The sequence below is a fragment of the Hetaerina americana genome, unplaced genomic scaffold (genome assembly GCF_022747635.1).
Source record: "Hetaerina americana unplaced genomic scaffold, ioHetAmer1.1.p SCAF_6, whole genome shotgun sequence".
Classification (NCBI taxonomy): domain Eukaryota; kingdom Metazoa; phylum Arthropoda; class Insecta; order Odonata; family Calopterygidae; genus Hetaerina; species Hetaerina americana.
This window is the reverse complement of record NW_027287205.1, coordinates 44690282-44711927: the sequence shown is the minus strand read 5'-3', so window position 1 is coordinate 44711927 and position 21646 is coordinate 44690282. Positions and strand designations below refer to the sequence as shown.

Below are 21646 nucleotides of genomic sequence, written 5' to 3'. Positions count from 1 at the left end.
TGTCATGGTGGCACGAAAGTTGAAATAATCGGTGAAGCACCAGTGTTGTTTATCAGAAAAAGTTATCATTGAACGAATAATGGAATTTGAATCTTTTAAATAAGAGCATTTAATAGCACAGAAATAAGTGGCAGATGATAAGGATATGAAGTACATCTGAACAAAACCTCGCAAGAAGCCGCAAAGTCAAATGGTGGGTGGTGTTGGGACAGGAGCCATGCTTGCAGAATTAATAGTCTATGCATACACTTGAATGCATGTCATCTCAATTACCACTTTCGTGCACACACATGCCTCTGTGAATCTTGCAATAATTATTACGTTGGACGAATTTACCAAATTCTAGTGTTCGAGGTAATTTAATATTTTCTGTATCTTAGATTCGATTTTGATACGTTTGAACGTCGTGCGAGGGGGTGATAGCCCTTAAAGCCATATCCGGAATAATTCCGTTTTTGAAGGAAGCCGACCTATTCCGGATTGTGTGACACTTTTTACCTTAGATATAGTTGTAAAATATCAGCGTGCACGACATGTAATGAAGAAATTAGTATACAATTATGGTATACATTTTAATTTCTTTTCTTTTTCATAATATGAAATAATAAGATGCAAATGATCTCAGTCGTCGAGATGCCAAAAAATTAAATTACGCCTACGAAAACCGAGTACTTGAATCTTTGTGTCGGTTTCTGTCTCTCCTGCTTTATCCCGGAGGTTGAAGCTACCTTTATAATTTGATGCCATATAATTAATTCTCTCAGCGTCGCAAAAAATAGCAGGTACGCTGTGCTTTCCTAAAATTTTAAAACTTACCTTCTCTCTTCGAGAACCAAGTCTCCCAGCCCCTCCAGCAAACCTACCAGCTTCTTGTAGCAGTTTTCAACAAGCTGATTTTCCATAAGCCTTCTCCAGTTCTTTTATTAACGTTTTCTCCCATGGATCCCTGATACTTTTCTCGTACTCTAGATATGGCTTTGATCAACCGAAGTAACACCTTTCTTTTACTTTTCCATGGCATTTACATACAACCCGTCTAACGAAACCAAGATTCATTAAGCTACCATCCGATGCGTGTACCGCATGAAAGGTTTTAATGTCAGTGTGTCAGCCAAATATTGGCCTTGCTCTAAAATGCTTTAACGCGATTTCATCTTTTTTACATTTTTGTCTTTTTTATCTTTTCTTTTATTCCTTTATTGCAGTTCCGCACATTTGGTGACATTCAATATTAACTCCATTCTTTACACAACTCCGATATTTGATCTTTATCGTTAAAGAGTAGCACGCCATTTGATGTTTTCCTTATTTATCTGCAAATCATCGCATCGCTCGTGACAGCATCGCTGTGTAAACCTTCTCACGTCACATTTCCCCAATGCGCTTCTAATGAATTCTTAAGCTGTTCGTAGCTTGTTCACATTGGCCCCTTATATATCCACCCAATTAAAGTCGTGGTTACGGGTAACACTGAAGTATTTATATTCTATGCTCATCGCTCCTTAACCTAAATATCACTTTAGTAATCCCTATTGCATTTACGCTTTTTGTGACGAATGTCTTCGAGTTTTAGTGATTTACTTCGCACTTCAAAAAATTATGTCAGTGACAACGTACCGATGATTTATCACGGAATAGGAAAAATGAATCGTTGCATTAAACTCAGCTGGCCATTCCGTCTGCGTTCATCGTTTGTGGCGTTTAATCGTAGATTAGTACCATGTGTCAAATTTTTAGGGAATTACGAAGGGCACTTCAGTATTTAGGATTAGGAAATTCACCAAGTTGATGTTCAACGATAGTATTCATAGGTAGATGCAATACGTCCAGCATGGGCTGGATCTGAGTTCTTTATTGACCAGTGGGCCTATAACATATGTTCCCAACCCGCTGCCCCTAACGAATTACTGTGTTATCCATCATCTTCCTCAACTGAAACTTTTTGCTTCCCTTGGTACAATTTCGACTGCATCATTTTTCAGTGGGATATAACAAAAACATGCTCGTGAAGAGCGTCCGTTTTTTCGGAAATTCGCGGTGAATTTCCTTTTCTGTAATGCTTCCCGTATCCTCAGATTTCATTCGGTGTGATGGGTAAGTATAAAACCTTATATATATATATATATATATATATATATATATATATATATATATATATATATATATACATATATATATATAAATACATATCGAAAGTATTTACCAAAACAAAGTATTTCTACCAGATATATATGTGTATATATATATATATATATATATATATATATATATATATATATCCGGTAGAAATACTTTGCTTTGGTAAATACTTTCGATGATTTCTTTAAGTGTCAGCAAAACCAGACTAAGAAAAACATTAGGGCATATAGTACAAATAAATGAATGTCTATAGGTATGTTGTTATCATTTCTATAGCGAACCGGGTTGGAATTTGAAATGAATTCAAGTACTGAGCATGCTGAACCAGCTTAGAAAAGATTATAGAAATATTACTACAATGGGCAAGTGAAAAAAATACTTAGAGTATAGTTGCTTAAAACTGCATAAATTGAAAACTAATAGCTGTATAATAACCATCACAGCAATCAACCAGAAGATATAAAGTTCCAGGCTTGATGTAGTAGAAGGAATCCATTATAAAATAAGGATATACCACTTTTTCACAAAATGAAACTTAACGATTGTGTTACTTTACTCGTTTTGTACGACGCGAGTTTCGACTCACAATAAAATTTTATTTTATGTAGAAGTATCATATCCTCACTTTATTAACCAACTAGAGGGTCGGTTTGACGGGAAAAGATAGATTTCACCTTGCACTAATCCCAATTGCGTGCGGAATTCAGACATCAGGGTTGGGGGTACAGTTCCTTTACCCCTGCCGCCTTCAGTTTCCCAGAATATTCTGATACCCATTGAATAACCAAGCTCGGGTGAAGCTGAGGGTGCCCAGAGGCGTCTGGGAATCGAACGCGGACCCTCCGGTCAGTAGGGTAACGCTTTACCCACTGGACTATTACATCACACAACTGTACTATAGCTGAAGTAAATATTATATTAGGGTTCTTATTTCAAAGAAAAATGAAACATTTTGAAACCCGCTGAAAACTCAAGTTTGGACTTGGTGAGACCGCGCTATAGAAATTAAATTTCAAAATATATAAAATTAACATTAATTACTTTAAAAATATAAATTCCTTCAGTATTAACTCCCTCCGCTTTAATATTTGTTATTTAGAATATGTATATATATAATACCTTATGTTGACAAATGTGCTCCGCATCAATTGGGCCATGTTTAAAATGTATAATTATAATCTGCTGAGTATACGTAGGAATAAATTATCAAGTGATTGGTAATATTATTAAAATCGTCATTTATGAATGAACTGATTGTTTAAGTATAAATTGTGAAATCATAGATAATATAATATAATGTAGATTGTCAATAATAAAGAAAAAACTATTTTTAGTATTAATGAAAGGAATTATCAGTGTGTAAGAGTTAGGCTTTCGTGGACCCTTGCACTACACTCCACTTTGAACCTAAACCCTGACTTTACACATAATATCCTTAGAATACATTCTACATCTCCTTCTACTTCTCCTTAATTAGCTCTGCAGTCTTTCTACCTCTATTAATTTAATCCAATTTTTTTCCTTCCTCTACTTCATTTTCCCAGCATTCAATCTTTTATTGCCGTCTTCAGCATCCAATTGCCTCTTCGTATCTCTTGCATCCACTTGCTCTGCCTTCATCGAATTTCCAGCAGCCGTCTTTCTCCCCCTACCATGCCAATAACTTCATCCATGGTTTATCCTTCCAGCCATTTTATTGTATGTATCATCTATAAATTTCGTAAAAAGCATTAGCATTCCAAAAATTTGCATGTTTTTGCTGTCCACACCACTGTTCTCATGCAGCCGTGTCATCCAGTTAATCCTATATTTTTAACAGGGAGATTGATTTCCCAAGGGCCGAGCACCCCAATTTTACTGCGCAGTTACCTAATTCTGTGAGCCTCGAACTTTTTTCCCTTGAATTTCCAGTCAGGCGCCCTGCCCTCCGAATAAACCAGGTTGCCTTTTCAGCTCATAACTTCATTGCATACGCTAGCTTTCATTATCTGATTTGATCCGAAAAAAATATCTCATCTCGCCGCTCTAAGGTTTGGGTGGAACATTTCATTGCACTCAAGAGAAGATTAACAAAGGTTTCAAGGAACTTGTGAATTAAATTAGAAAAATATATTACCATGCACCCAGGGAGGGCTTTCCTCTTGCGAGTGCGATTCATGAAAATTTTGACAAACATTGATCTGAAAAAAAAATTCCATAAAGAGGATATTTTTAACCAGATATTAACCAAAGAGGCTCCTCACGCTGTACGATGCTGACCGATTTACCTAATAAGGGAGTGAAATGCCTTTTCGGACTCTGAATGCATGGGAAATGCTTTCGATCGGTAATTCATGATGAAGTGAAACACTCATACTAACATAACTATGATGCAACATCTGGATTATGCCTCGCAAGACTTTGTAGTGGTGTGTGGTGGGGATTGTTATGACACCAATCATCCGTGCAAAAATGTGAATCCATTCAAGTGCTCATATACACAAACGGGCGTACACATGTAAATGCCTATATAAAAGTGCTCGTTCATGAGACAGTAATGGGTTTCTTCGACTAAACCATTACATATTGCTTTTCAAATGAAAAAATATTCGGGCGATCTTGTTCTCAGATTCCAATTTAAATTTGCATCTCGCGAGAAAATGACGAGTACTTGAACCCATCAATTGCATTGGTGTTTATTTCTCATATTTTACCCCGGTGATATAATCTAAGGCATAATTTGTGCTATATAATTCCATTTAATGATGCAAGTATTTATTTAAGGAATTAATATATAAGTACTTCCATCGGGGTCACATGTAAACCCGACTGTCGTGTACCTTTCTAAAAGAGTAAGTCATGCTTGCTCCCTTCGTGAATCAATAAACTCTTAACCTAATTCCTCCAGCATACTCCTCATGCATACCCTCCTTTCGTAAAAATGTCATGCAATTATTGCAAATTTTCTGTGAACCTAATTAAATTCCTTAATTAATTTCCTATGGATCCCAAATACTAGCCGCTCACTACAAATGTGGCTCAACGAATGCGAAGTGACACCTCTCTTTTATTTTTTCATTACATTTACCTACAATGTTTCTTAATAAAACCTAGTTTATTTAAGCCTGACCCGCTTCTATTATCTCTGACTATCTATGACATCGCATCTGTATGAACCTCTACACAGAAATTGTGAGGTTTTAGACGTCAACCCCGACATGATTTTTGCCAGGATCCACTCATAAATAAACACTACCCCGAATGCGTACCTGTTATTACAGAGGGAAACCATTCTCTACGGCAACATAAAGATGCATAACTCAATTATTAAATGAAGAAGTGTTTAATTATAATTACGAGCGAAGCTCTTCATCATGATGTGCACCAAACACGTCAGCAATACTTGCTGAAAGATACATTCATTGATTCATATCAGGAGTGCCCGATATTTTTTTTCCGGGCCATTTTGATGGAACAAGAATTACCCTTGGCCTTTGGTATACGTCCCATGTGGTCTAGTGGCTAGGATATCTGGCTTTCACCCAGAAGGCCCGGGTTCGATTCCCGGCATGGGAATATTTTTTTATAAATGTAGAAGAACTGTACTGTAGAACCTAGACCAACAAAGTTATATGTGAAATAATTATGTGTATATATATATATATAAATATTATATATATCTTGAATATATATATATATATATATATATATATATATATATATATATAGAGAGAGAGAGTATATATATATATCTTGAATATCATTTAAGTACTCTTACCGCCTTAGTATACCGAAATGTTTGGTATACTCCGTGATAGGACCTTAGTTAAGTTTTAAAATTAAAAGCAAAATGGAATTACAGGTGTGTATCCACGCTACATGAGCTAAGGTTTCTTCCTGACCTGATGCCGGTTGCATCTGATGTTAAATAGGGGACGATTCCCTGCACGAAGACGCTTTCTTTTAATTCCTTTTCCATAGGATTACGATGAACGATTTAAACGAAAACTGAAAAGAATGAAATTTTACCCTTATTGTATTTAATTTCGTAGATTCCACTTTAACGACCGCGCAAAAGAAAATGTTTTCATATCTTTTTATGACTTTTTAATTACCGCACTGGCTCTGTAAATATTTGTACTGGTAATGCTATTGTTTCAGGCTTTGCTGGGATTCATTTCCCTAATAGGAATTTGGCACTCGTTCCATTAAGGTGCTTACATATTCAATGACTAATGGGAGGCTGTACTTTAACGATCAGTTCATTTGGGCGTAGCTTTTCCGTGGGCAGTAAACTTTCGTTAAAACGTGTAAGAGCGCAGGGCAGTCATATACGAGTACATGTTTCCTGGTTGTTTTTTATAGTCAATGATTCATGAAAATTCTATTTGTAGCTGAACGTCACATGGGTAATTTTCTAATGCAAGAATTGCTGTGGCAAAACAAGTGATTGTTTTTTCCCATGTCTAAAATAACAAGATGGCATCCCAAGAGGATACTCTCAACGCATTCTAACCCTAGTGGCAAGATCAGGGGACTATGGCCGACGGGAAATTGATGTCTAATGAATTCGAACACCCTTCCAATTGGCTTCCTCGAGGTAGTCGTAGGTAGCCATTAGGAACTTAATGGGTGTGTTCTTGGCGAAGTAGCAATAAGTTCGTCAAAACATATGTTTTCCTTTGGTTATGTGAATTATATTAGGATTGATCGTGCCTACTAATATTTCGAAGTACTTTTCACAGTAGTTAAATACTTCAGCTGACGATGTGTCTAAATTGCTGCTGGGAACGATTGTTTACTTTTTAAAACAAATAGGTACTATATTCATGCATAAATAACCATTGGTAACGGGCCAATATCAATAAATTTGTCTATTTAAATGTTCTTGACGGGAATTGACATTTAACCATTGGCTGTTTTGCTCGTTGGCCGCTCTTTTGAATAACTGTGGTGATAGTTTTCGTGTTGTAATAATTAGGGTATTTTCACTCAGGTCAGTGGCCCAGCGAGGAATTTTATGGACCATGAATGCGAAATTCCCTGCGTAAATTAATTAAACCCACGCTCCGAGGTCATCGTAACAGGTTTCCTCCGGGCAGGGGGGCTTCATCGATCCATTGGTCCTCGTCGGTAATTTCAGACACGTTAAGCTGTATTTCTCACTCATTCCTGATTGGAGTCGTGTCACGTGCGTGCATTCTCAAATATTCATGCATAATATATGATGATACAGATATTATAATTCGCGACAACATTTGTGGGACCAGCGGAACATAATGCACAGGATTGTCGATTTATACACTCGTCGTAACATTTGGTATTCTGTGTGCTTAAAGGGAATGTGAAATGCTTGAAATATTTTATATTCCACCAATGGTCTTGAGGATTTCTACTATCTTGTCCAAAATAGTAGCCGTTTATATGAATAATGATTGAATACATTTCTAGTTGACCGAAGTATGACTTTTGCGCCCAATTGGACCCACGATTTGGCATTATTATTTCAAATACAAGTATTAATGCATATATTTCCAAACATTTTCGAATCTATTCGCAAGTGAATATGAAATAACTTGTTGTTTTGCAAAAAATTGTTGCATTAAAATGCACATTAGCGGATGACTCCGTTAAAAGTTACTGTTGCGGCATCTCCCGCAGTTTCTTTGGAATTTGTCAAAGGGAAAACACCATACGTGTTTAAAGTTGGCTTTTAACCTCGTGGACAGTGGCGCCTCGCGCACGACTACGAATGCATGTGACATTGTATGTACGGTATTTCGTCATAACATCTAGTTCCTTTAAAAGCCCCAAAATTTCAGAGTTTAAGAGGACGCCTCGGTAGCTTAAGTGGCTAAAGCACTCGACCGGATATTGAGGGATCTGGGTTCGAGTCCCAGTCAAGGCGAATGATTTTTACACTCTGAAATTGTTGCATTAAAATGCACATTAGCGGATGACTCCGTTAAAAGTTACTGTTGCGGCATCTCCCGCAGTTTCTTTGGAATTTGTCAAAGGGAAAACACCATACGTGTTTAAAGTTGGCTTTTAACCTCGTGGACAGTGGCGCCTCGCGCACGACTACGAATGCATGTGACATTGTATGTACGGTATTTCGTCATAACATCTAGTTCCTTTAAAAGCCCCAAAATTTCAGAGTTTAAGAGGACGCCTCGGTAGCTTAAGTGGCTAAAGCACTCGACCGGATATTGAGGGATCTGGGTTCGAGTCCCAGTCAAGGCGAATGATTTTTACACTCTGAAATTGTTGCATTAAAATGCACATTAGCGGATGACTCCGTTAAAAGTTACTGTTGCGGCATCTCCCGCAGTTTCTTTGGAATTTGTCAAAGGGAAAACACCATACGTGTTTAAAGTTGGCTTTTAACCTCGTGGACAGTGGCGCCTCGCGCACGACTACGAATGCATGTGACATTGTATGTACGGTATTTCGTCATAACATCTAGTTCCTTTAAAAGCCCCAAAATTTCAGAGTTTAAGAGGACGCCTCGGTAGCTTAAGTGGCTAAAGCACTCGACCGGATATTGAGGGATCTGGGTTCGAGTCCCAGTCAAGGCGAATGATTTTTACACTCTGAAATTGTTGCATTAAAATGCACATTAGCGGATGACTCCGTTAAAAGTTACTGTTGCGGCATCTCCCGCAGTTTCTTTGGAATTTGTCAAAGGGAAAACACCATACGTGTTTAAAGTTGGCTTTTAACCTCGTGGACAGTGGCGCCTCGCGCACGACTACGAATGCATGTGACATTGTATGTACGGTATTTCGTCATAACATCTAGTTCCTTTAAAAGCCCCAAAATTTCAGAGTTTAAGAGGACGCCTCGGTAGCTTAAGTGGCTAAAGCACTCGACCGGATATTGAGGGATCTGGGTTCGAGTCCCAGTCAAGGCGAATGATTTTTACACTCTGAAATTGTTGCATTAAAATGCACATTAGCGGATGACTCCGTTAAAAGTTACTGTTGCGGCATCTCCCGCAGTTTCTTTGGAATATGAAATAACTTGTTTAACTATAAAAATATATCTAATATTTTTGGTTGAGAAGTTTATTGTCATATTGATGGGTGAAAATCTATTAATAAAAACTAGAATTTCAATTTTGTACTGACTTCACTAGATATAGTGGAAATAGCCAATTCGCCATGTCGTTAATTTAATCTCTGTAGTTTAGGTGGGATGGTGATCGTTCATAGGTAATAGTAGTAATAACCCAGAGGAAAGAACTTTCCGTTATTCAGATGCGTGGACAGCAGTTTCAAATCGGACCTTAGGCCCTTTGCGTCACTGGATATATATACGAGGCTGGTCTGAAAATTTTCCGACCTAACAAAGATACAAGCCATTTTTTCTGAAATTTTTGAGGTAGAAAACTTTTCAGACCACCCATGTATGTATAAATATTGTAAATATAAATGTAATATGTGTATATATATGCATATACATGTATATATATTTATTTATTTATATATTTGTGGGTCGCGGTAGTCCAGGGGTATAGCGTTGGACTACTGACCGGAGGGCCTGAGTTCAATTCGTGGTCCCTCCGGTCTCGGGTGCTCTCTCACTCGAGGGGTGCTCTCTGGGCACCTGCAGCTCCACCCAAGCTGTATGATTCGGGTACCAGATCTTCCTGGGAAGCGATAACCGGCACGGGGAAAGGAACTGCCCCCCCTACCCTGATGTGTGAATTTCACACGCCGTCGGGCTTAGTACTGGGTGAAATCTACCATCACCTACCAAACCGACCTCCGGGTTGATTTCTGTGCTTATGATTTATATATATATATATATATATATATATATATATATATATATATATATATATATATATATATATATTCATCGTGAAAATGTGATCCCGACCGCTTTGGTACTATCACGGGAGCTGCTACTTGACAACTGCATTTTATCTGATGGACTTGAAACTTTGTATGGAGGGAGAGGAAGGTTGTAGTAACTACTCGTAGTGCCGAAATTCCCTGAAGATGGCGCTAGTATTACCGATTTAATAGTCACAGTCCTCAAACTAATGGGACACGCTGTTTGTGTGCGTCTTTAAACATATATTTATATTTGCTTAAATGCACAGCTTCCTAATGCCCATGCTGGTACTATTTGCTGTAGGTAGGATACTTTCTCATAGGAATTCTACTTATTGGCTACTCGTCGAAAGTTTGGTACTGATTAATATTTTAATTACTATAAATATCCATCTTGCTTCTTCCATCGACAGTGGTCTTACTGCATATATAGAGAAATAATCATCTTCTGCGTATTAATTAGAAGTTTTCCTCTCTACCCGTGAACGTGAGCCCTTATTCAACAGTTCACGGGGTCATGGTAAACATGTGCGAGCCTCGGAAATTGTCTCTCGTTCACTAATAATTAGATCAACAAGTGTTTCGGGAATCGGAGGCGTGAACATGTGATCTCTTGCGTCCTATCAGAGTCTCTCTGAATTCGCTTGCAACCTTTTGTTCGATTAAATCATGTAATTTAGGCCTTAAAGTATCTATTTTGGGGTATTTGGTCTCGATTTTGTTATGATTGCGTATTTAGCGAGGGATGCACGAGTACTCGAATCGGTCGGAGACAGAATATCTCTGTACGAGAATTATTTTAACTCGGAGGTCGAATCTGCCTGATTGTGTGGGGTCATTATTATTCCCTCGGTGTCGTTAGAAAACCCTTGTCTCATGTCCCTCTATGCATAAGTCTTTGAGGCTTGCCTGCTCTCTTTGAGAATCACGGAACTCCCAACCCAATACCTCCAGCACACCCGTCACGCTTACTACCTTCTTGTGGCAACTTAACGATCCTAGTGGATTTTTTCTTAACCCTTTGCAATTTTCTTATTAATATTTTTTTTCCTTGGATCCCAAATATTCGCCGCGTACTCCACGAAATTGGCTGACCTGAAGTGGAGTAGCACCTCTCTCCTACTTTTCTTGACGTTTTCCGATAACCCGCCTAATGAAACCTAGCTTCTTTAAGACTGCTGTCCAAATTTTTCTGATGTGTGTACCACATGATAGATTTGATAGAAATGTAACAGTCAATTTATTTTACCTGTTTTGAGTTGCTCAAATTGATCTCATCTATTTTGTTATTTCTTTCTAACTTATCTTTTATTTAAATCAAAATGCCAGTTCCGTAAACTTTCTGATATTTTATTCTAACCTTTACCTATTGCTAACTGTTAACCATTCTATAAACCTCTTCGATATCCGATAGAAATCGTAGTAAAATAGTCCGCTGTCCTAATTTCTCCGCAAATCACTTAATCGCCTGTAAATAATCTAAGATGGCTCTTAAATTTGAAGATTTGGTTATTAAAATTAACATCTCACGGATTTAAATGATTGCAGAATAGATTCGACATATACGTGCATACTTATGACTTCTATTCGCAATATATGTGCAAAATGTATGTGTACGGATATATGTACATATTTCAGTTGTTCCGTATCTATGTCTCAACTATTGCAAGTCTTTCAATCGCACCTCTCACGTGTATATGTTGTAGCTGTGCCGCATATTGCAGTTTTTCTACCTATATGTAGCTAATATAAAACGGTAAAAGGTGCTATATGTCACGTATATACGAGGGTCATCCGGAAAGTAGTACCCGTTCGTGAAATAAAGACACAAAAGTAAATATTAACAAACATAAAAAATTTTATTTGAAAGAGGATACTTTAAACTACTTCTCAACATAATCTCCAAGCAAATTAAGGCATTTGTCATAACGTGTGACAAGTTTCTGTATTCCTGCTGCATAGTCCTTCGCCGCCAGCTCATTGAGATACGCGAGGGACCCATCTTGCACAAATTTTTGCATAATGCAGATGGTGTTTAACAATTTCATGAACAATTGTTCGAGAAACATTGGGAAAATGCTCACAGCTGTCATCAATTGTGACGCGCCGATCGTTCCTCACGAATTCGTCAACTGAGCTCACCAGTTGGTCTGTAATGACAGACGGTCTCCCCGAACGCTCATCGTCGTGTGTGTTCCCCCTCCCCATGTTGAAGTTGCGACACCACCGCCGAACAGACGACTCGTCCATTACATTGTCTCCATACACCTCCTTTAATTGGCGATGAATATCACATGGGCGAACGTTTCTTGCATTGAGGAATTTAATCACTGCCCTCACTTCACAACTGGCGGCGTTCTCAATTTTTTTAAACATTGTAAACAATCACAGAAACAACACAGGCAATGCTAGCGTCACGCAACTTGGCTCAGAGAAGGCAGACAAGCCACTGAAGCTATCTGACCTCGTCCAGCGGCTACTCACGTCGTCAGCACTTCATGCGGCACGAACGGGTACTACTTTCCGGATGACCCTCGTAGTAAGCGCATATATATATATATATATATATATATATATATATATATATATATATATATATATATATATATATATATATATATGCACGTCTTCTGTGTTCGTCCTTTATATGTTTTCCTATCCCTTTTCCTTATTTATTTCCATTTGAATGAATATTTGTTCGCCATACGAATATATATGTATATACATATATATAATATATATATTCATAAATATAATATATATATGTATATTCATACATACATGCATACGTATATATAAAGTATGTGCATGCGATATACATCCTATATATGTGGAGCTTAGATAAAATTCCATGGGGGAGATGAGTGGGAACGGCTGACACACCCGGAGATCCCGGTATCAAATCTCGGGTGACGCCTTTGGGTTCTCCATCTACGTAAAATCCAAGTGCGATGTCTCCAATGCTTACAGGTAGTGGGACTTTAGCCTGAAAACCTCATGCGGCGCAGGGAAAGGGACGGTCCCCCGGAAGGTGCGAATTTCACGCGCCAAAGGCTTGATTCGGGACGATTGCCACTCTCACCGTCGGGTTGATTACTTAGGAACGTGGAACTAGTTAGGATGCGCGATGTGAACGTTCAATGTCGTTCCTCTTGTTTAATAACTTGATAATTCTCTTCGAGGGAATGAATGCTGGGGAAATGCTCTGGCGAATAGTTTGGAGAAGTTTTATTTCGCATTTATTAAACCCGAATTAGTATTCGTACCGAGTATTTGTAACAAGGTACCGGAAAATCCAGTTGTCTGAAAAAAATGGAATATTAAGTCATAGGATTCGTATTAACGCTAAGAACTAGCTAACTGATAATTTGGACTGATTATTGGGAGAAATGGTCATTTAGTTGGGAGCTGATTAATGTGCGAAATTATGCATACCTGATTTCTGCACATATTATGCAAGTTAAATGTTGCTTCTGAGAGGACAATCATACATAACTCCTTTTTACATTGGTGGGTGAGTCTGCTATTTAGAGCGTAAGAGGAACGAACAGAGAAGTTAATCGTTAGCCCCAATACCTTGGAAATGCGTATTTAGCGTGTTATTCATGTTTAAATGTGTGCACACAAGAATATATGTATATTAATACACATGCAATTTTTGTCCCAAAAATAAGTCGAATAAATCTGGGAAAAAATTGCACATCAAAGCGAAAACTATTCAGATTCTTTAAATTAGCCCCCTTGTGCATTGACGCACCAACACCAGCGCCTCTGCCATTCGTGGTTCTGCTTAATAGAAGGCATTTGGTAACGGCCCCTTTGATATTAGTCAGCGTTCCAAAATGGTTCCCTTTTTAGCTCCTTTTTATAATTGAGGACTATTCCAGAATAAGTTCAGCGGTGCCACATCGGGGCTGTCGGGCGGCTGGGGTGTGATCCAAGAGTTCATGCGAGATTGTCACACGAGCAGCCTTCTCATCTTCCAGCAGCACCTTGGAGGCCATCTTAGCACGCACTTTTCTCATGGCTAAATCTTTTGCAGGAATGCAATGCACAGATGTTTTCGGAATATTAGAATTTCCTGCTAACATTCTGACACTCATAGATCAGAATTGAGCATTTCAGTCACTTTTTTGGCACATTTTCGCCACGCTGTGTCGTTGACGGACATTCAGGATGTTCCTCGTCGTTATCTCCTCTCTACCTTCACGGGGCATTCGTGGAACCTGGAACATTCAGCAGTAAAACATTACTTGGGACAATCTTAGCCAGTACACTCTTCTCCAAATCCAATTTTCGGGATTAACCCAAAAATTTTTCCGTATCGTTGCTTAATGGAAAGTGGCATCATTAATCTGTGGCGCGCCCCTCGAACAGGGGTCTAGTCTTACATGACGTAGATGAAGCTAGCTTAGATCCAGGCATATCCAACATTAAGATAGAAAAGGCATTAAGGGAGATGAAGCCAAATAATGTCGTGGGGATTGACAACAATCCTGTGGAACTACTAAAAGGTTTAGGAAAATGTAGGAGGAAGAGTCTATATAGACTGATTCGTAGCATCTATGAGGAAGGAATATGGCTGGAAGACCTCTTGAGATCAGTGTAAGTATCTATTCTGAAAGAGATGAAGATTACATCATGTGAGGACTACAGAAAATTAAGTTTAATATCGCACACAGCTAAAGTTGATCTCAGGATCATGAACAAAAGGATAGATATTAGGGCAAATGATTACTTAGGGGATGATCAGTTTGGGGTCAGGAAGGGGAGAAGCACGCGTGATGCCATTGCAGTAATAAGATCACTAATCGATAGGAATATAGAATACAAACAGGATGTATTTGCCTGTTTCATAGATTGCGAAAAAGCGTTTGATTGAGTGAATAAGGAAAACTAATGAGTATATTGCAGAAAATGGGAATAGATTGGAGGGACAGGAGGCTAATCTGTAACCTGTGCATGTCTCAGACTGCTCGGGTGCGAGTGGGGACCGGAGAGCCCTGATGGGCAGTGTTGTTGGGTTGTTGTTGGGTTGTTGGGCAGTGTTGTTGGAATAGTTGTAAGGTAGCTGTGTAAGGTAGAGGTGTAAGCCAATTATCATTGCTGCTCTTCAACGTATATGTGGAGGAAATGATTAAAGAGGCATGGGAAGAACTGGAGGTAGGGATGAAAGTTGGATAGGAATCCGTAAAATAAGGTGTGCTAATGACCGAGCTTTATTTTGTCAGTAAGGTAAGTGGTAATATGCATTGCTGAGTGGGTTGGAAATTCAGTGCGATAGATATGGGATGAGAATCAATATTAATAAAACCAAGGCAATGCAATTTCCCAGAAAGAGAATGACCCAGGTTAACATTAAAATACTCGTAGGAGGGCAAAAACTAGAGCAGGTGGAACAGTTGACGTATCTCGGAAGTGATTTGAACCAAAATGCTTTAAGTAATTGGGACATAAGGAGAAGAATTGCACTAGGCAAAGAGGCTTTCACTAGGAGGAGGGAACTGATGACAGACTTAGAAATAGATTGGAGGCTTTTGAAATAGACGGATGATAGAAATAGATTGAGGCTTTTGAAATGTGGGTGTGAAGAAGAATGGAAAATGTGAAATGGACCGAAAGGAAATCAAATAAGGTAGTGCGAGGTATGGTGGGCGAGGAGAGGGGATTGTTGAAGGAAACCATTAGTAGGCAGGAAAAGCATACTGATCGGCAGTGGGACTTTTGAAGAATGCAATAGAGGAGAGAATGCTAGGCAAGCGAGGAAAGAGCAGGGATTTGGAAAGGGATGTTGGACGGGAAGAAGGGAGGAAGGAAGTACACAGATATGAAGAGGGACCTATTGTAGAGTAGGATGCTGGGTTGTGTTTTGTTAGAATTAAGAAACTATTTATTTGGTAGCTGTGTCCATCCAAAACCTACCTATGTGATTTTTCGGGTACCAGAACTTCCTGGGAAACCATAACCGGTAAAGGGAAAGGAACTGCCCCCCCTACCCTGATGTGTGGATTTCACTCGCCGGTTGAACTCTATCATCACCTACCAAACCGACCTTCTGGTTGATTACTGTGTTTATTGTTTTTTTATATAAACCATAAACACAGTAATCAACGCGAAGGACAGTTTGGTAGGTGATGACGGAGTTCACCCAGTACTAAGCCCGACGGCGTGTGAAACTCACGCATCAGGGTAGTGGGACCAGTTCCTTTCCCTGTGCCGATTATGGTTTCCCAGAAAGATCTGGCACTCGAAAAATCGCATAGCTTGGGTGGAGCTGCAGGTGCCCAGAGTGCCTTGCACGGGAATCGAACCCGGGCCCCTCCCCGGTCAGCACTCCAATAATCTACCCCCTGGACTTCCACGATCCACTATATATATATATATATATATATATATATATATATATACTACCTTGATCAAACATTTCCCGGAATTTATTCAGAAAATTAAAAATACAAGTTTATTCATCTAAATCTATATTGCCCCCTTCAAAGTAATCCCCATCGACTGCAACACACTTATACCAGCGCTTCATCCAATCCTCCTAATTGATCCATCCTACCAATTGAAAGCGAGCAAACTTTACTTTTTCTGCTTTAATACCGTTCTTCCAATACAAGGGAATTTCCTCGTATCGTTTCAACCCCGTGACGTTTCACTTTTTCCCATCCCTGTATCGTGCGCTTTTCTCGAGAACGGCGTGGCTTGGGACCCTGAAAAAGCCCTTGGCCCCTTGTAGTGGCTGTCAAGGGATCTCCGCGGTGCAGATAAGTTCTCTTGGGGAGAGGGGTGCGGTGAGATTCGATGGGATCCTATCTCTCTCGTCGTCGGGTGGAGCTTGCGCCTCCCGTACCACAGTGAAGAAATGAGAGCCTTGGCGTTTAAATGCGGTGAACGAAGCGGCTGCTTCACTCCCCTCGTGTTTCGCGTGGGCCCGAGCAGAGGCCCTCATGCGATTGCATTAGATTTGACCAAGGCGAAATTTTAGTTCTGGGCGTGGTGGAAGTAGGGATGGGAAAAATTATTAATGCACATGTATGTGCATGTGCGCATTATTTATTTTATTTTATTAATATGTACCCTGCAAGCCACCGCCAGGGTGTGTGGCAGGGGATGAACACACACCAGAATAATTTTACTCGAACATGACCCTACCGCAGTGGAACACTGTTATTATGATCCCCTATCGTTCGTGGAAAAAATGACATCTTAAATCTGTATGTCCTACACTTAATCCATCTCATTTTATTAGCATGATCTCGCCTACCGTAGTGCGATGGGGTAATAATATATAGTATATATATATATATATATATATATATATATATATATATATATATATATATATATATATATATACACATACATACACACACACATACACACACATCTGTATGCAAACACACGTAAATACATAGATGTACACTAAAGCTCTCTCAAGCCTTTGAAAGATTGTACATGACATCGTGACGGTGTATCAAATATACATACATCACATACAGGTATACTCGTATGATGAAACCGATCAAATGGAAATTGGGTTAAGTGAAGTATACATTTTTTTTCAACTCCTTAGCCCTGGGCCTTTTAGTAAAACTTGAACCAAAACCTCTAACTGGTAATCTCGTGTGTCAATTCACTTGAAGTGATAATGAAGCTCTTCGGTTGGTACCACTGAAGTTCAATCACGATAACGCAGAAAAACCTTCCAGTCCTGGATTGTCCGCCTTGTCTTCCACATGAGATGCCGGGCACACGACGTGGTATCAATCCGATCCGCTTTATGGTTGACGTGCTAGTGAAAATGACAGTCCGACATCCGCAGGAAAGTTTGATTCGGCTCAGTCATATGATACCGTGCCGTTCATTCCAACGCCTCTCTGACGTTGATGGAGATTAATGGCGCAGTGTAAGCTAGTCTCGGTTGATTTTTATCCTCGCTGGATTTTATGGTTTCGAAAATGTACAGCCAAAGAGTTTTTCTTCATTTAAAGGACTAAAATATTCTTCTCAATTATTCATTTTGCAAAATTTAACTTGCATACGGATCTATTATGATATCACCTCGTGTAAAATTATGTATATTCCTTCTTCTTGAAAATCCCTATGTTGCTTAGCTTTTCAAATAAATAAATAAATATAGCGTTGGACTGCTTACCAGAGGGTCCCGGGTTCGAATCCCGGGCTAGGCACTCTGGGCACCTGCAGCTCCACCCAAGCTAAAGTGATTTTTCGGGTACCAGGTCTTCCTGGGAAACCATAACCGGCACAGGGAATAGGAACTGGCCCCCCTACCCTGATGTGTGAATTTTCACACGCCGTATAGGGCTTAGTACTGGGTGAACTCTGCCGTCACCTACTAAACCGACCTTTTATGGTTTTTAATTAAATATAAATATATATACTACCTTGATCAAAAAGTTCCCGGAATAACCACCGTGTGGCGCTCCCATCGTTCCGATTTGAGTTCTGTTTTTTTTTGTTAAATTGGTACATCTGTTGTTGATATTCCCTTTAAATCTTAGTGTCATAACTTGACATTTGCAAAAGTTACGTAGCAAAGAGTACATCTATCTCTGTGTGCGTTGGCGATTTTTTACAATTGCAGAAATGGATTTAAATTTGCAACAACGAACTTGTATTAAATTTTGCGTAAAAAACGGATTTAGTGGCGCACGGACGTTGGAAATGTTGGAAAAGTGTTTCGGCAACGATTCTCTAAAAAAAACGGTCGTTTACCAGTGGCACCAGCGGTTCAGAAGTGGTCGTGAGTCAATCGAAGATGATGAACGCAGTGGCAGACCATCGACATCGAAAGTCGGTGAAAAAATTGATAAAGTAAAAGAAATGTTGGTCAATAACCGCAAATTAACCATCAGAGAAATAGCGGAGGACTTGAACATTGCCTATGGATCCGCCCAAGACATTGTGGTTAATGATTTGGGTTTCCGTCGTGTAGCAGCAAAGTTGGTGTCAAAAGACCTCAATTTCATGCAAAAAAGAGACCGTGTTGACGTCGCAAAAGACATGATTTGCGAGGCTGAATCCGATCCCACATTCATCAAAAGGATCATTACTGGAGACGAGACGTGGTTTTCCTGACCTGACGGTTTTCATGGATTACAACGGTGTAGTGCATCATGAATTTTTGCCAGAAGGCCAGACAGTAAACAAAGAGTATTATTTGGGCGTTATGAGACGTTTGCGTGAAGCAATTCGCCGAAAGAGACCAGAAATGTGGGCAGAAAACTCGTGGATTTTGCACCATGATAACGCACCGTCGCACAGTGCTATCATTATTCGTAATTTTTTGACGAAAAATGCCACAAATACCATCCAACAGCCACCGAATTCACCTGATTTGGCTCCCTGTGACTTCTTTCTGTTCAATCGAGTTAAAAAACCGTTACGGGGAACGCGTTTTAGCAGCCGAGAGGAAGTAATGGAAAAATCGCAGGAAGCACTGATGGACATACCGAAAACCGAATATAAAAAATGTTTCGAGGATTGGATCAAGCGCTGGCATAAGTGTGTTGCAGTCGATGGGGATTACTTTGAAGGGGACAATATAGATTTAGATGAATAAACTTGTATTTTTAATTTTCTGAATAAATTCCGGGAAATTTTTGATCAAGGTAGTATATATATATATATATATATTTTTTTTTAAAGGTAATCTACCGGTTAAGGTAGGTTTTTCGATGGACACAACTACCAAACAAATATTTTGTGACTGCTAACAAAACACAACTCTAAATTCTACTCTACACCAGGTCCCTCTTCATCTCTGAGTACTTTCTTCCGCCCTTCATCCCGTCCAACATCCCTATCCTGTTCCTTCCCTTTCCTCTTTTGCCCAACATTCTACCCTCTATCACAGTCTTCAACATCCCACTGCCGGTCAACACCCCCTTCATCCACTTTTCCTGCCTCCATAGGATTGCTCCCAACAAACCCCTCTCTTCGCCCACCATACCAAGTAATTCCTCATTTGTTTTCTTCTCTGTCCATTTCACCTTCTCCATTCTTCTCCACACCCACATTTCAAAAGCCTCCAGTCTACGTCTATCCTCCTGCTTCAATGACCACGTTTCCGCGCCGCACATAGCTACGGTCCATATCAAAGTTTTACGAGTCTTTTCTTAACATCCTTACTCAAAGTCCCCGTCATCAACTCCCTCCTCCTCGTGAAAGCCTCTTTGCCTAGCGCAATCCTTCTCCTTACGTCCCTACTACTTTGACCGTGTTGGTCCAAAACACTACCGAGATACGTAAACTGTTCTACCTGCTCTAGTTTTTGCCCTCCTATTTTAATGTTAAGCTTGCCCTTTTTCTTTCTAGAAAATCGCATAACCTTTGTTTTATTAATGTTGATTCTCATCCCATACCTGTCGCACTGAATTTCCAATTCACTCAGCAATGCTTGCAGCCCCTTGGCTGACTGACAAACTAAAGCTTGGTCATCAGCAAACCTAACTGATTTTACGAATTCCCCGCCCACTTTCATTCCTACCTCTAGTTCTTCCCATGCCTCTTTGATCATTTCCTCTGCATACAGGTTGAACAGCAACGGTGATAATGGGCAACCCTGCCTTACACCCCTTCCTAACACTGCCCATCCTGACTCCCCATTTCCCACCCGCACCTGAGCAGTCTGAGACATGTACAGGTTGCGGATTAGCCTCCTTTCCCTCCAATCTATTCCTATTTTCTGCAATATACTCATTAGTTTTTCCCAATTCACTCTATCAAACGCTTTTTCGAAATCTACGAAACAGGCAAATACCTCCTGGTTGTGTTCTATATTCCTCTCAATTAATATTCTCATTACTGCAATGGCATCACGCGTACCTCTTCCCTTCCTAAACCCAAACTGATCATCCCCTAAGTAATCATTTGCCCTACTCTCTATCCTTTTGTTTATGATCCTGAGAACAACTTTAGCTGCGTGGGATATCAAACTTATCGTCCTGTAGTCCTCACATAATGTAGCCTTTACCTTTTTCGGAATAGGAACTAAAACTGATCTCACAAAGTCTCCCGGCCAGATTCCCTCCTCATAAATACTACGAATCAGCCCATATAGCCTCTTCCTCCCACGTTTTCTTAAACATGTCAATAGTTCCGCGGGAATGTTATCCACCCCCACGGCCTTATTTAGTTTCATCTCCCTTAATGCCCTTCCTATCTCATCGTCGAGTATGCCTGGACCTAAGCTGTCTTCCTCTACGTCATTTTCTTTTTCAATGTCTAACTGTGTTGGTCTGAGTTCTTTACTATACAGTTCTTCTATATACTCCTTCCATCTCTTTTGGATCTTTCCTGCGTCAACTATTATCTTACCCGCCTTATCTCTAACTATTAGCATAGCTCTTCCTTTCTTACTTCCCGATAACGATTTAACTTTGCTGTACAGCGCACCGATTTCACCCTTCCTCTGGAGACTTTCCATATCCTCGCACTGCGTCTTCCACCATGCGTCTTTTGCCTTATTTGTTGCCCGCCTCAATTTATTGTTCAATTCTTTGTACTTCATTTTGCCTAATTCTGTATTTATATTCTTCCATTTTCGCCGCTCATCCATCTTTGTAATCATCTCATCCGTAATCCATGGTTTCCTAGTCCTTTTAGCGTTAACGGTTCCAATAGTGTCTTGCGGCTTTAGACAACCCTTTTTTGATCATTTC

The 21646-nt window shown here is 39.6% G+C and overlaps 1 protein-coding gene and 1 non-coding gene across 5 annotated transcripts in view; both read left to right on the top strand.

Moving 5' to 3' along the window:
- Window positions 1-21646, top strand: part of LOC139694958 (sodium/calcium exchanger 1-like) — a 376741-nt gene that overhangs the window by 155979 nt on the left and 199116 nt on the right. The window lies entirely within an intron of this gene.
- On the top strand, window positions 5623-5694 carry TRNAE-UUC (transfer RNA glutamic acid (anticodon UUC)). The gene has a single exon. It is a non-coding gene; the product is annotated as a tRNA-Glu (tRNA).